Here is a 13,743-nt window from a genome sequence, read left to right as displayed (position 1 = left end):
TCGAACTGCATCTCTGGTGAAGAGACGCCGAGCACATTCCCACTTCCCAGAGCCAGACGCAAATACTATTTTTTTTTCAATCACGTGACTAGTTCCACCATACCGAGGTGTCTTTTCCGTTGTGTCTTCGGAGTATTTCTGGGAAAGTTCCCTCACTAGTTTCTTTCACCCAGATCAGGTAAACACTGATTTTCATTATTTAGCTATATTGTTAGCTATATTCCATCTTCTTCTTCTTCTCCTCCTCCTCCTCCTCCTCTTCCTCCTTCTTCTTCTTCTTCCAGATCACGTGCATGATAACGCCCGGCATAGGAGCAGTACAGCGTTATCATATACACTCTAAGCAAAAGAAAACGACGTATCTCGACGTAATTATCCGAATGGGGCAGAAATCGGCGGACGTGATGTAATTATAAAGACAAAAACTGATTACAGTTTTAGAAAAAATGGATGAAAAAGAGTGTCGCAAAATGAGCAACTCAATAACACGTTGGTCCACTTCTGGACCTCATACGAGCAGTTATTCGGCTTGAAATTGATTGATAGAGTTGTTGGATTTGCTGGAGATATCGTGCCAAATTCTGTCCAACGGCGCGTTAGATCGTCAAAACTCCAAAATGGTTGGAGGGCCCTACCCTTAATATTCGAAACATTCTCAACTGGAGAGAGGACTGGGCACCTTCCTGTGTAAGATAAAGTTTGGCAAGCACAACGACAAGCAATAGAAACCGTCGTTGGCGAGCAGGGATTATCTTGCTCAAATGTAAGCCCAGGATGGCTTGCCGTGATGGGTAACAAAACGGGGCGTAGAATATCGTCGACGTTTTGCTGTGATGTAACGATGGCAACCGAAGGCGTCGTGCTATGAATTGAAATGGCACCCCAGACCAGCACTCCTGGCTGTAGAACCGTCAGGTGTGAGAGACATCTCCAGACACGTCTTCCCTGGTCATCGGGGCTCACTTCGAAAGTGCACTCATCACTGAAGACAATTATGTTTGAACCAACTACGTTCCAGCCAGGCCTCGATGATCAGCGAAGACGCGTCTGGAGACGCCCCAGACAGCGGTGCAGTACCAGCCTGACTGTCGTCAGCGAAACGGCCAGACAATCAGGAGCAAATGATGGCTCTGAGCACTATGGGACTTAACATCTATGGTCATCAGACCCCTAGAACTTAGAACTACTTAAACCTAACTAACCTAAGGACAGCACACAACACCTAGCCATCACGAGGCAGAGAAAATCCCTGACCCCGCCGGGAATCGAAACCGGGAACCCGGGCGTGGAAAGCGAGGACGCTACCGCACGACCACGAGATGCGGGCTCTCAATCAGGAGCAAGAGTCTTTGGCGCAACTTCATTTCAGAGCAGGACCCATTGGTTTGTCATCTGTGGTACTCCCACAGCCGAGCGATATGTCTACGATATTCTACGCTCCACTTCGTTGCTCTTCATGACAAGCCATCTTGGGCTTACATTTCACCAAGATCAAGCGAACACACGCATTGTGAGTTTCTACTACTGTTCTTCATGCTTGCCAAACTCTACCTTGGCAAGGAAGATTGCCAGATCTATCCCTAATTGAAAACGTTTTTAACTTTATGGGCTGGGCCCTCCAATCATCTCGCGATTTTGACGACCTGAAGCGCCAGTTGAGCAGAATTTGGCATAGTATCCCTCAGGTGGACTTCCAATAACTCCATCAATCAAAGCCAAGGTGCGTAAGGTCCAGAGGTGAACCACCGCATTATTGTCTTGCGTAAATTGTGAAGCGTTTTCTCTTGAATAAATCATCCAATTTTTCTGAGATTTGTTGGTCTTTTCGTGTACATCAGATCTACCGATTTTCGGCCCATTCGGATAATTCCTTCGTGGTGCGTCTCTTTTTCTTGTCTGATTTTAAACAAGTCAATTGTTAGCAAGTATGATTATTACCAAGACACCAGTGCGGTAACCCAAGATGGCAAAACACTCACATCAATTATTTACAGAAAAACGGAGTGTAGAAGCATACTTGGGGAAGATTATTCTCTATTTCTGGAGAATTGTAGGAACAGGAGAGGGAAAATTGACCTTATACTTGGCATTGTTCACAACTCCCTGAAAGTTTGTCCTTTTCAGGGATTAAGTACTGTAAAAGATTTTCTATAACTTGTGCAGAAGAGAGAGTGCAGTTTGAGTCGAATGACAAACAGCTATTTAGAAGGAAGTGAGACAGGTACACGGCCTACTTTCCTAATTTTTGTTATTCTATCTGTACTTTGAGTAACCAGTATACGAAACAAAGAGAAACTGGGAAAGAATTAAAATTCATGGAGAAGACTTTACAACACTGGGGTTTGTCGATGACACTGAATTCTTTCAGAGATGGCAAAGGACTTAGAAGAGCAAGTGAACAGAATCGATTATTTCTTGAAAGGAGTTTATATGGTGAACATCAAAAAATGTAATACACTGCAGTGAAGCTAGATCGTGCGGTACCAACGGAATAACATTAGGAAATGAAACAGTAAAACAGTAGATGAGTTTTGTCATTAGGGCAACAAAATAGGTGATGTTGACCAAAGTAGGGATGACATAGAACTCAGACTGACAGTAGTGAGTAACTCTTTTACCGAAAAAAGAGAAATATGTTAGCATTTGATATAATATGGCAGGGAGTCATTTTTGGAGTTTAGCGTTCCATGGAAATAAATTTGGGTGATAAATAGTATAAAAGAGAGGATAACAGGTGCTTCTGATTTTGACCGAGGATACACTGCCGAAGATGAGGTACGTACATGAGGTAATTAATGAACAGGTACTGAATCCTAATGGTGATAAGAGAAATGTATGGAATAACTTGAGAGAAATCCGTTAATACGACGTATCCGGAGGCATTAAGGAGTAGACAGTTTGGCTATAGAGGAACGTGCTAGTAGACGTCAGACGTTTGGCACGTGACCGAGCTTCCATAGGCTCCTGTGAGTTAAATAAATTGTGTGCAGTGGATAACTTCTTCTTTAATAAAAATTGCCGTAATGAGACGTGAGGCTTGTGTTGACCTTCCAGCAATAAAATAAAGTAATCTAGAAATATGTAACGTGTAACAGGTATGGGAGCAGATATTCTTTTGTGTGGTCCCATAATATTTAGGCACGTCAGTGTGTTGGTTGTTGTTCGTCTGCGTCGAACAGTCTTCCCGGAAACACGTCACGAACTTCACGACCTCATGGTTTTTGCATGGCCGTAGCTACATCACTAAGTAGACTACACCTGTCAGTACAGATTAATCGTTTTGCGTTCACCCGTCGACACCTGACCTGCTACCCGGCTGAATATAAACATTAACGGCCGGCCCTTTCCGCATGTACATGGAGGTACTGTGCCCACGTAGCTAGCCGCGCCGTCTAACGCGCTGCTTCCCGAGCGGGAAGGCGTGCCGGTCCACGGCACAAATCCACCAGGCGGATTAGTGTCGAGGTCCGGTGAGCCGCCCAGCCTGTAAATGTTTTTCAAGGCGGTCTTCCATCTGCCTCGGCGAATGCGGGCTGGTTCCCCTTATTCCGCCTCAGTTACACTATGTCAGCGATCGCTGCCCAAACACTGTCTCCGGGTACGCGTACTCCATAATTACTCTACCACTCCAAAATTTGGGGTTACACTCGTCTGGTATGAGAGGGAATCCACTGGGGGCCGAACCGCACAATAACCATGGGTTCGGTGTGGGGCGGCGGTGGGGTGGGTGGCCTGCTGTGGCATGTTGTGGAGTTGTGAACCACTGAGGGCTACGGCTGGACGAAGCCTCTCCTTCGTTTCTAGGTCCCTGGTGCAATATACAATACACATACACCCATGGAGGTACTAACCAACCTAAAAATACTGACTTGTAATAGTTATAATTAATAGTCTGCAAATGACGTAAATACTTGGGTGATGTTGTTCAGTGCTCGATCCTCAGTCAACATGAGAAATGTCTGGACTTATGCCCTTTACACGCTGTATTTAATCAAAGCGAAGCAGGTCATCTAATTACCAAATAAAGCGCGTTTCAAAATCAGATGAATTTATTACGAACAGTGGTCGGAACACACAGACATAAATTGACTCATACGATCTGATTGATGATCATAAAATACTGAACATGAGTAATACTAAATTCTTCGCAATGACCGTAATAAAAGGGGATTCGTCTGGTTATCGCCTGATAAGTGATATGTACAATTACAAAGTCGCGGTATCTGTCAAGTGATTGCGTGATTTCACCTCAGCTCTTGGTGGTGAAATCCTGTTCACTTTGTTCTCCTGGAGAACTCGTGTGTTCGGCAACAGGTGGAAAAGTAGTGTTTGCTTCGTTCTCCAGACCAACTTTCCTTTGGTGAGCCAGTTAGACGATTTTATAAAACTCTCCCAGTAGGAAGGTCTTACATACACTGAAGAGCCAAAGAAACTGGTACACCTGCATAATCGTGCAGGACCCCCGTGAGCACGCGGAAGTGTCGCAACACGATGTCGTGTGGACTCGACTAATGTCTGAAGTAGTGCCGGAGGGAAATGACACCATGAATCTTGCAGGGTCGCCCACAAATCCGTTAGAGTACCACGGGGTGGAGGTCTTTTCTGAATGGCACGTTGCAAGGTATCCCAGATATGCTCAACAGTGTTCATGACTTGGAAGTTTGGTGGCCAGTGGAAGTGTTTAAAGTCGGAAGACTATTCCTGGAGCCACTCTGTAGATATTCTGGATGTCTGGGGTGTTGGGTTGCCGTGCTGGAATTGCCGAAGCCCGTCTAAATGCGCAATGAACATGAATGGGTGCAGGTGATCAGACAGGACGCTTACATACGTGTCACCCATCAGAGTTGTATCAAGACGTAACAGGGGTCCCATATCACTCCAAGTGCGCACGCCTCACATCACTACAGAGCCTCCACCAGGTTCAATAGTCCCCAGCAGACATGCATGGTTCATGTATTCTTGAGATTGTCTCCATATCTGTGCACATCCATCTGCTTGATACAGTTTGAAACGAGACTCGTCCGACCAGGCAACATGTTTCCAGTCATCATCAGTCCAATGTTAGTGTTGATAGACCCAGGCGAGGCATGAAGCCTTGTGTCATGCAGTCATTAAGGGTACACGAGTGGGTCTTCAGCTCCGAAAGCCTATATTGATGATATTTCGTTGAGTGGTTCGCACGCTGATAATTGTTGATGGCCCGGCATTGAAATCTGCAGCAATTTGCGGAAGGGTTGCACTTCTGTCACGTTGAACGATTCTTTTCAGTCGTCGTCCGTCCCGTTCTTGCAGGGTCTTTTTTCGGCCGTAGCTATGTTGGAGATTTGATGTTTTATCGGATTCCTGATACACTCGCGAAATGGTCGTACGCGAAAATCCCAGTTTCATGGCTGCCTCGGTGACGCCGTGTCCCATCGCTCGTGCCCCGACTATAAATCCATGTTCAGACTGACTTAAACCTCGATAAACCGCGCGGTTTAGGGCGCCTTGTCACGGTTCGCGCTGCTCCCCGTTGGAGGATAGAGCTCTCCCTCGGGCATGGGTGTGAGTGTTGTCCTTAGTGTAATTTAGGTTAAGTTAGATTAAGTAGTATGTAAGCCTTGGGACCGATGACCTCAGCAGTTCAGTCCCATAGTCATCGCCACAAATCTTGATAACCTGCCATTTTAGCAGCAGTAACCGATTTAACAACTACGCTGGACGCTTGTTCTCTTACATAGGCGTTGCCTGCCGCAGCGCCTTATTCTGCCTGTTTATCTGTCTCTGTATTTGAATACGTATGCCTATACCAGTTTTTTTCTGGCATTTTAGTGTAAATTAACAATTTCCAGGATTTCAACATTAACCTACGGAGGGACACATTTCTGAATAAGACTACCAGACTTTCTGACACTGCTATGCCATTCTCCCTCTGATAAACCCGCTGGTTCCCAGTTTTGAACTTTCAGGAAGCCAGCACTCTCCTCTGCCCCCCTCCTAAATTATTACTGTTAAGCAGTAAGAAGTGTCATTCTGAATTGACGACTGCCATGCCGCATTGTCCCATGTTGTGAGCGTGTGGGTGCTATTCTGTCATTCTGCGCAACGGGTTAATCTGAGATGTACCCTTTACCCTACAGCTCCTGCAGGATGCAATTTCCAGCCCCACACTACTACAGAAGTCAGACAGACGCTAAAGAGAGATGCCTGAAAAACTTTCAGCAATAAATATCTTCTGGAGTCGTCCGGTGTAAGGAAATGACTTGGGTACTGGAGTAGTGCTAGTTAGTGAAAGAAAAACATGAAACTAACGAAAATCGTTATTTTTTCTGAAATTCTGAGAAATCACAATGGCACTTTCAGTTATGAACTGAACAAGTTATTTCCGGATTCTTTTCGGAATGTGAAGTTACCTCTTAAGGATAGGATTCGCTAATGAAATTTCTATACGAAGTTTAAGATTGTTATTGACTTGGCAGTATGGCTGAGAGGCGCAGCTACTCAACTTGAATAGTTATCCTTTAGAATGTTGCTAGGTACGGTCGAGGCTGTCGCATGTGAAATGCAGTGAAGTGTACTGTTGTGGAGGAAATATGGGGCTCGCAAGAGCTGTAGTGCATAATACAGTAAGCTGTGGTGACTGCTGTCTGCGCCTCTCGCTGCTGACAAATAAGATAACTCTCGTTCTATCTGGATTGACCTTCGCCAATCAAACTCTCCCTACATCTTGATGAAGTCAAGGACTCCTATTCGCCCCTAGTCTAACTATTAGTGTGGTACACCGGTCAGATAACCAGTCCACCGCGATGCCACTCAAAAATTCGCTTGCGGGCGTTTAACTATAATCCATTGACACTGCACAATAAGTGTGGCGGCCAACGCAGTGAAGAACGCTTAATCACAAGGACTCAATATAGAGTCGAACTCCAATTCGCTCTCGGTAGAGGTGCTCTCCCAGTGAAGTACTGAGGGGAGACTTGCTCCTCGCTCTTTGAATACACGTACAAGCGTGCACGCTCTCATTACGTGTTCTCGCTCCAAGAGCGACAACAGAACGGCCCCTCTCCATGTCAGATGTGAAGGAGTATATCTTTCGGTCTCTTCCATTACCCCTTCAGCTCAAGGCGTCAGGAATGTCGTCTGCCAATCAGCATTGCTCTTCTAAAACAGGAGAATGACGTTTCGTTTAAGGCGACCAATCTGGAAATTTGTAGCATCGGCGTTTGGCGTTTGCTCTCTCCCTGTGAAAACCTCTGAAACTGCATGCTATGTTTCTAAAGAATGCATAGGCTGGGCGCTCCCACACAGTGTAGCGGAATTTGCTTTTAAGCCGAACACGGGGTCGTTCTTCCTTTCACTCGGGCAAACGCCGTCTGCTCTAAGGGCGGTCGAGGTTGACTCGTCCTCTGAAGGGACCGGCCTCCCGGCGTGCGGTCTGCCTCTCTCGAACTAAAAGCTCCTGTGCCCGTCGTGTCTGGAATGTGTGTGTGTTCGCCAGCCTCGAGTATTTCAATCTCGGTATGCATTTGCGTTTTACTAGTTATTTGCATATCGTTTACATGAATTCATACAACATTGACTTTATCTTATCGAGTTTCGGTTCGAATGAAGCGTCTTGATGTGCGGAATCTGATTGTGAGGGCGGAATATGTAAGCAATGAAGGTCAGGAGACCATGATGTCTTACAATGTGAAGACTTGGGCTTTGCAGTTTCTCACAGTTCCACATGGTGCTCGCCACCTGACTTCACTTGCATCTGGAAAGAACTTCACAGCTTGAAAACAAACTTCTGTCTTGAAACTGTTGCACCAAACCGATGAGCCCACCGAGTCGTCCGAACTGAAATGTTCTCCCGCTACTTTACCTGATCTACTGGGAAGGCCCTGGACCGCATCTAGTGTGAAATACGGCACAGCAGCTGCTCTGGGACTCACCGCGGGCGGTACGCAAATCCCGGACAACGCCGTGGCCGGCAGCTTATAAGCTCTGCCGCACCGGCCTTCCGTTACCTGGCCCTAAGCCACAAAGGGTGGTCACTGTTAAGTGCAGAACGATCCACTGAGGAAGTCGAGCCATTTAGTGGGTGCTTCCGTCTGTGATTCTTCCCTCACGGGAGTCACAGGAAGACCGGCATGCGACTACAGTATACATACGGAAAAAAGTAAGATGTTAATTGCCGTCCTAATCTCTGCAATCACTGATTATTGCTTTCTATAAACGTAAGCGTACATCACCTTGCTTCAACTGAACTCACACAAAATGAATAACACAACATTATGACACAGAAGATGAGACGTATCATTCCAGAAACTGACCACCACGTGTCGGTTTGACGTTCAAAGAATTATATACTGACCAAGACATGCCTATAGCAAGAAGATTGAAGCAGATAGATGTTACAGCAGCTAAGCAGTGATGAAGAGGCTTGCACAGGATAGATTAGCAGGAAGAGCATAATCAAAGGAATCTTCACATTGAAGGCGATAACAGCACACAATGTCAACAACACTGAACAGATTAATACTCTGAAGAGCCAAAGAAACTGGTATGGTCGTGCGTATTCAAATGCAGAGATATATAAACAGGCAGAATACGGTGCTGCAATCGGCGATGGCTAAACAAGACAACAAGTGTCTGGCGCCATTGTTAGATCGCTTACTGCCACTACAATGGCAGGTTATCAAGATTTATGTGAGTTTGAACGTATTCTTATGGACGGCGCACGAGCGATGGGACACAGCATCTCCGAGGTAGCTATGAAGTGGGGATTTTCCAGTACGACCATTTCACGAGTGTACCGTGAATATCAGGAATCCGATAAAACATCAAATCTCCGACATCGCTGCGACCGGAAAAACATCCTGCAAGAACGGGACCAACGGCGACTGAAGAGAATCGTTCAACGTGACAGGAGTGCAACCCTTCCGCAAATTGCTGCAGATTTCAATGCCATTTAAAAAAGTCATACCGCTGTTTATGTCTTTGTAAAAAACAAAGCTACAACGAAGGCAATCATGCAGATTGATGGCCCCCCTGACGGCTAAAGAACATTTGCTTGAAACATTTTGTATTTTGCTTGTGGACAAACAGTTATTTAGGGTGGTCGTGATAAATGCGACTCCCTGTATAGTAAAGTATCAGTTGTGGATGAGGATATTCCCGTAGGTACATCTTTAACTAAATTTATCTATATATGTCCATGAAAAGTTTCAAATCATTACATACATAACAGTTTTACTCGGAGCTCCGATTCTCGAAATGTGTCTGTTTTCTAATTCTACTAGCGTCTGTATAGCCATGGCATCCCAGGCTTCTGAATTGTTTTAGACTTGCCGAACCAAAAGAGATGTACATCTGTTTCACATCTAGTGCACTATGACAACGTGCATTTGAATTGTAGCTAGTACAATGTAAGATAAATATCCTGTATTAATTCATAAATTTCAAAGAATATCATTTGTTGTTGTCGTTGTTGTATTCAGTCCGAAGACTGGTTTGATGCAGCTCTCCACGCTACTCTATCCTGTGTTAGCCTCGTCGTCTCCGAATAACTACTGCAACCTCCAACCATCATATCTTTGTCTCCCTCCACAATTTTTACCCCCCCACGCTTCCCTCCAGTACTAAACTGATGATCCCTTGATGTCTCAGATTGTGTCCTATCCATCAACCCCTTCATTTGATCAAGTTGTGCCACAAATTTCTTGTCTTCCAGTTCTGTTCAGTACTTCCTCAATAGTTACGTGATCGATCCATCTAATCTTCGGCATTGTTCTGTACCACCACACTTCGAAAGTTTGTGTTCTCTTTTTACCTAAACTGTTTATCATCCATGTTTCATTTCCGTATGAAGCTACTCTCTAGACAAGTAGCTTCAGAAAATATTTCCTAACTTTTAAATCTATATTCGATGTTAACAAATTTCGTTCTTCAGAAATGCTTTTCTTGCCACTGCCAGTCTACAATTTTATATCCTCTCTACTTCGGCCATCATCAGTTATTTTGCTGCCAAATAGCAAAACTCTTCTGCTACTTTAAACCTCTCGTTTACTGATCTGATTTCCTTAGCATCACCTGATTTAATTCGACTATATTCCATTAGCCTCGTTTTGCTTTTTTTATGTTCCTTTATATTCTTCTTTCAAGATACTGTCGATTCCATTCAACTGACAGAATTTCAATGTCGTCGGCAAACCTCAAAGTTTTTATTTCTTCTCTCTGAACTTTGATTCCTACTCCAAATTTTTCTTTGGTTTCCTTTACTGCTTGTTCAATGTACACACTGAATAACATCGGGGATAGGCCGAAACCCTGTCTTACTCCCATCTCAACCACTGCTTCTTTTTCGTGCCCTTTGACTCTTGTAACTACCGTCTGATTTCTGTACAACTTGTAAATAGCCTTTTGCTCCCTGTATTTTATCCCTTTTATCTTTCGAATTCCAAAGAGAGTGTAATCAACATTGTTAACAGCTTTCCCTAAGTTCACAAACACTATAAACGTAGGTTTGCCTTTCCTTAACCTATCTCCTTCAATAAGTCGCAGGTTCAGTATTACCTCGCGTGTTCCTATATTTTTTTCGGAATCCAAAATAATCTTCCCCGGGGTCTACTTCTACCAGTTTTCCCCTTTTACTGTAAAGAATTCGTTTTAGTATTTTATACTATGACTTATTAAACTAATAGTTCGATAATTTCCACACCTCACAGGAACTGCTTTGTTTGGAATTGGAATTACTACATTCTTCTTGAAGTACAAGGGTATTTCGCCTCCCTCATACATTTTGGACACCAGATGGAAGAGTTTTGTCATGGCTAGCTCTCCCAAGGCCGTCAGTAGTTCTGACGAAATATCGCCTACTCCAGGGGCCTTGTTTCTACTAAGATCTATCAGAGCATTGTCCAGTTCTTCTCGCAGTGTCATATCTTCCATCTCATCTTCACCTACGCCCACTTCTCTTTCTCTGTTATTGCTTTCAAGTTCATCTCTCTTTTATACAACCTCTGTGTACTCCTTCGACCTATCAGCTTTCCCTTCTTTGCTTAGGATTGGTTTACAATCTGAGCTCTTGATATTCGTAAAGCTGCTTTTCTTTTTTCGAAAGGCCACTTTAATTTTTCTGCAGGTGTTATCTATCTAGCCCCTGTTGAAAAACGCTTCTAAATCCTTGCATTTGTCCTCTAACCATTCCTACTTAGCAATTTGCACTTCCTCTCAATCTTATTTTTCAAACGTTTGTATTTCCTTTCGCCTGCTTCATTTGGTGCATTTAAAAAAATTTTCCTTTCATCAGTTATATTCAGTATTTCTTGTGTTATCCAGGGATTCCTACTAGGTCTTGTCTTTTTGTCTATTTCATCAATTAAGAGACTGAAAGCTAATAAGGCCTAATGTTCCTCACCATGGGCCAGAAACGATGGAATTAGGGTTTCAAATGATGGTTCTGCAGAAAAGAATTCATGCTGCCTGTTCTTTCTAACAAATTTTGCGAGAACATCTGCGCAAATGTTAACTTTATACTCCACTTACAACTGTGGTATATAAATCTGGCGAAAACTTGACTTGGAAATCGAAAGCGATGAACATAGTGGTGTACTCTGTATATTAGGAAAAGTCAGGGGTTTTTCTATAGTTCAGTTAGAGTTGATTCCGACGAACAGAAGAATAAAAAATCTGTTTGACATACTGGCTGCCTCGAAAAGGCCATCGCTAAAATCGCGTAAGGATGCTAAACGAAATGCGGAAGCTGTGATGAGACAGAGCTGTTGTTTGAATAATCCGAGGACACCGGGACAGGCAGTAGGACATTAAGCAGTACCCTCACATATTCGAGTCGGGGAAGAGTACGTAAAAACTCTAGAGGGACGTATTGGAAACGTGTTAGGGCTAGCAGCGGTATGGAAATGTCAATCGATTTCCGCTTAAGGTAGGTGGCTGCACGTGCTACGCCATCGGAAACATGAAACCGTGTCGCTTCGCAGGTGTCTTTTTTTCTGCTTCAACGACGAGAATCAGTGTATCACATGTTTATTATTGCGCTACGCCAAAGACTATAAGCCAAATGTCAGTGTATAGCCCTGCATTTCCTTATCGTCATTCTTCTTGAGCTCCCTCACGCCATGCATATAGTGCAACGTGTCGGTGATGGTTTCTTTAACGACATCATTCAGGGGAATGAGGGATGTTTCTGTCGACGAGCATTACATTAGTACAAGATGCCATAGTTTTGGAATTACCTTCGCCTGCGGTACCACTGCTCGACGAACTGCGTCAGAGACTGGTAATACCCCTTATAATGTAGGCAACTTTGAAAGATATCAAACAACGGCCCAAAATAACAGTTATTCCGCTTGACAAGGGAACGGTTCATTATTGTCTATAAACTTTTATTGTGAGCTTTTAATGTGTCTCTAATGTTCGCAAGTGCGACGCCATCTTCCGCTTTTCAACTTCCGTTTCTGACTAGCAGTTTCCGGTAATAAGTGTTTCATAGCTCTTCAAACAACATATAATAAAATAATAAATCGAGGTGTGTGTGTTGTTAATATTCATGAAGTTTATTTAATAGCAAAGACGAACCTTAAAAAGAAAAACTGAAACGACCATTCTAAGGAGTTAAGAGAGGCATTTGCGATAATCATTCTTTACGTACAGTAAATAAAAATATAAAAAAAGTTTCTAATTTTCACTAAAACAGAGCCTTTGTAAATCGTGAAACTGGATAGCTATTACATCTAAACATAAAATACAGTTGCTTAACAAGGAGAAAAATCGAGACACATGATCATGAATACGAACTTTCTTTCTACTGGCATTAATAATTAATTGACAATGTTTATTCACATATTGAGTTCAGGCATTATTTCTATGAACGTACTTTCACGGAATGGTCATCTGGTCTTAATCTCATGCAAAAAGCAGCACATAAAGTAACTAGCATTCTGTAATAAGTAAAGAAGAATATGAAATGTTTGAAATTTTCATGATAATGCGTCCCATGAAGTGAAATGTTGTACACCACAGTTTCATATAGCTTCGGAGGAAATTCTTTTGTTACACAAAGTTATTGACATAATAATATTAGTAACAATAATAAATCCGTGTGCTACGTCGTTTGATATACTAATCCGTCACAATGTGCGTTCGGTTTTACAAGTGTAGCAATACAGACGTACTGTATGTGCTCGGAGGATCAAAGCTTTACACGGTAATCAACGTATGTGATGGACAGTTTTGTAATCTGGGGAGCTATTACGGCTTTGCTACTGAACTCCATTCTCTATCGCAGGATGGCAATTTGGGGACATACATTACTGCAGTGGGCGTAGGTCCCGTACTGGATGATTGATATTGGTTTCCGCCGCCCCAATAGTAATTAGAACAGGGGAAACTACGTGCCACATTACTATACCGGGGCGCAGATCTCTACACACATGAAGGTGATACTTTGTAAATACGGATGTTCTTAGTTACCAAAGCACTTAATTATTATTTTCAGAGTTTCCCACATGCAAACGATTCATTCGATATTGTTGCACCAGTAAATACAGTGTACTGTTCGAGAAAGTTTGTCTCTGGCAAGTCGGGAATTTTGCCGTAAGCCGTGATTCATAATAATTATAGCTTAAATACCACTGCACCAACATAGCGGACGTCGATACAAACGTATGTCTATTGTTTAGCAAGGCAAAAGGCCGTAGAAAACTGAGGTATTTCTGAAGAGGAGACGCGTGATAATATTACCAGTCTCTTTTGAAGGTCCTC

Source organism: Schistocerca cancellata, chromosome 3 (genome assembly GCF_023864275.1).
Source record: "Schistocerca cancellata isolate TAMUIC-IGC-003103 chromosome 3, iqSchCanc2.1, whole genome shotgun sequence".
In the NCBI taxonomy this organism is placed as follows: Eukaryota; Metazoa; Arthropoda; class Insecta; order Orthoptera; family Acrididae; genus Schistocerca; species Schistocerca cancellata.
The sequence above is the reverse complement of the archived record's forward strand: the minus strand, read 5'-3'. Positions refer to the sequence as shown.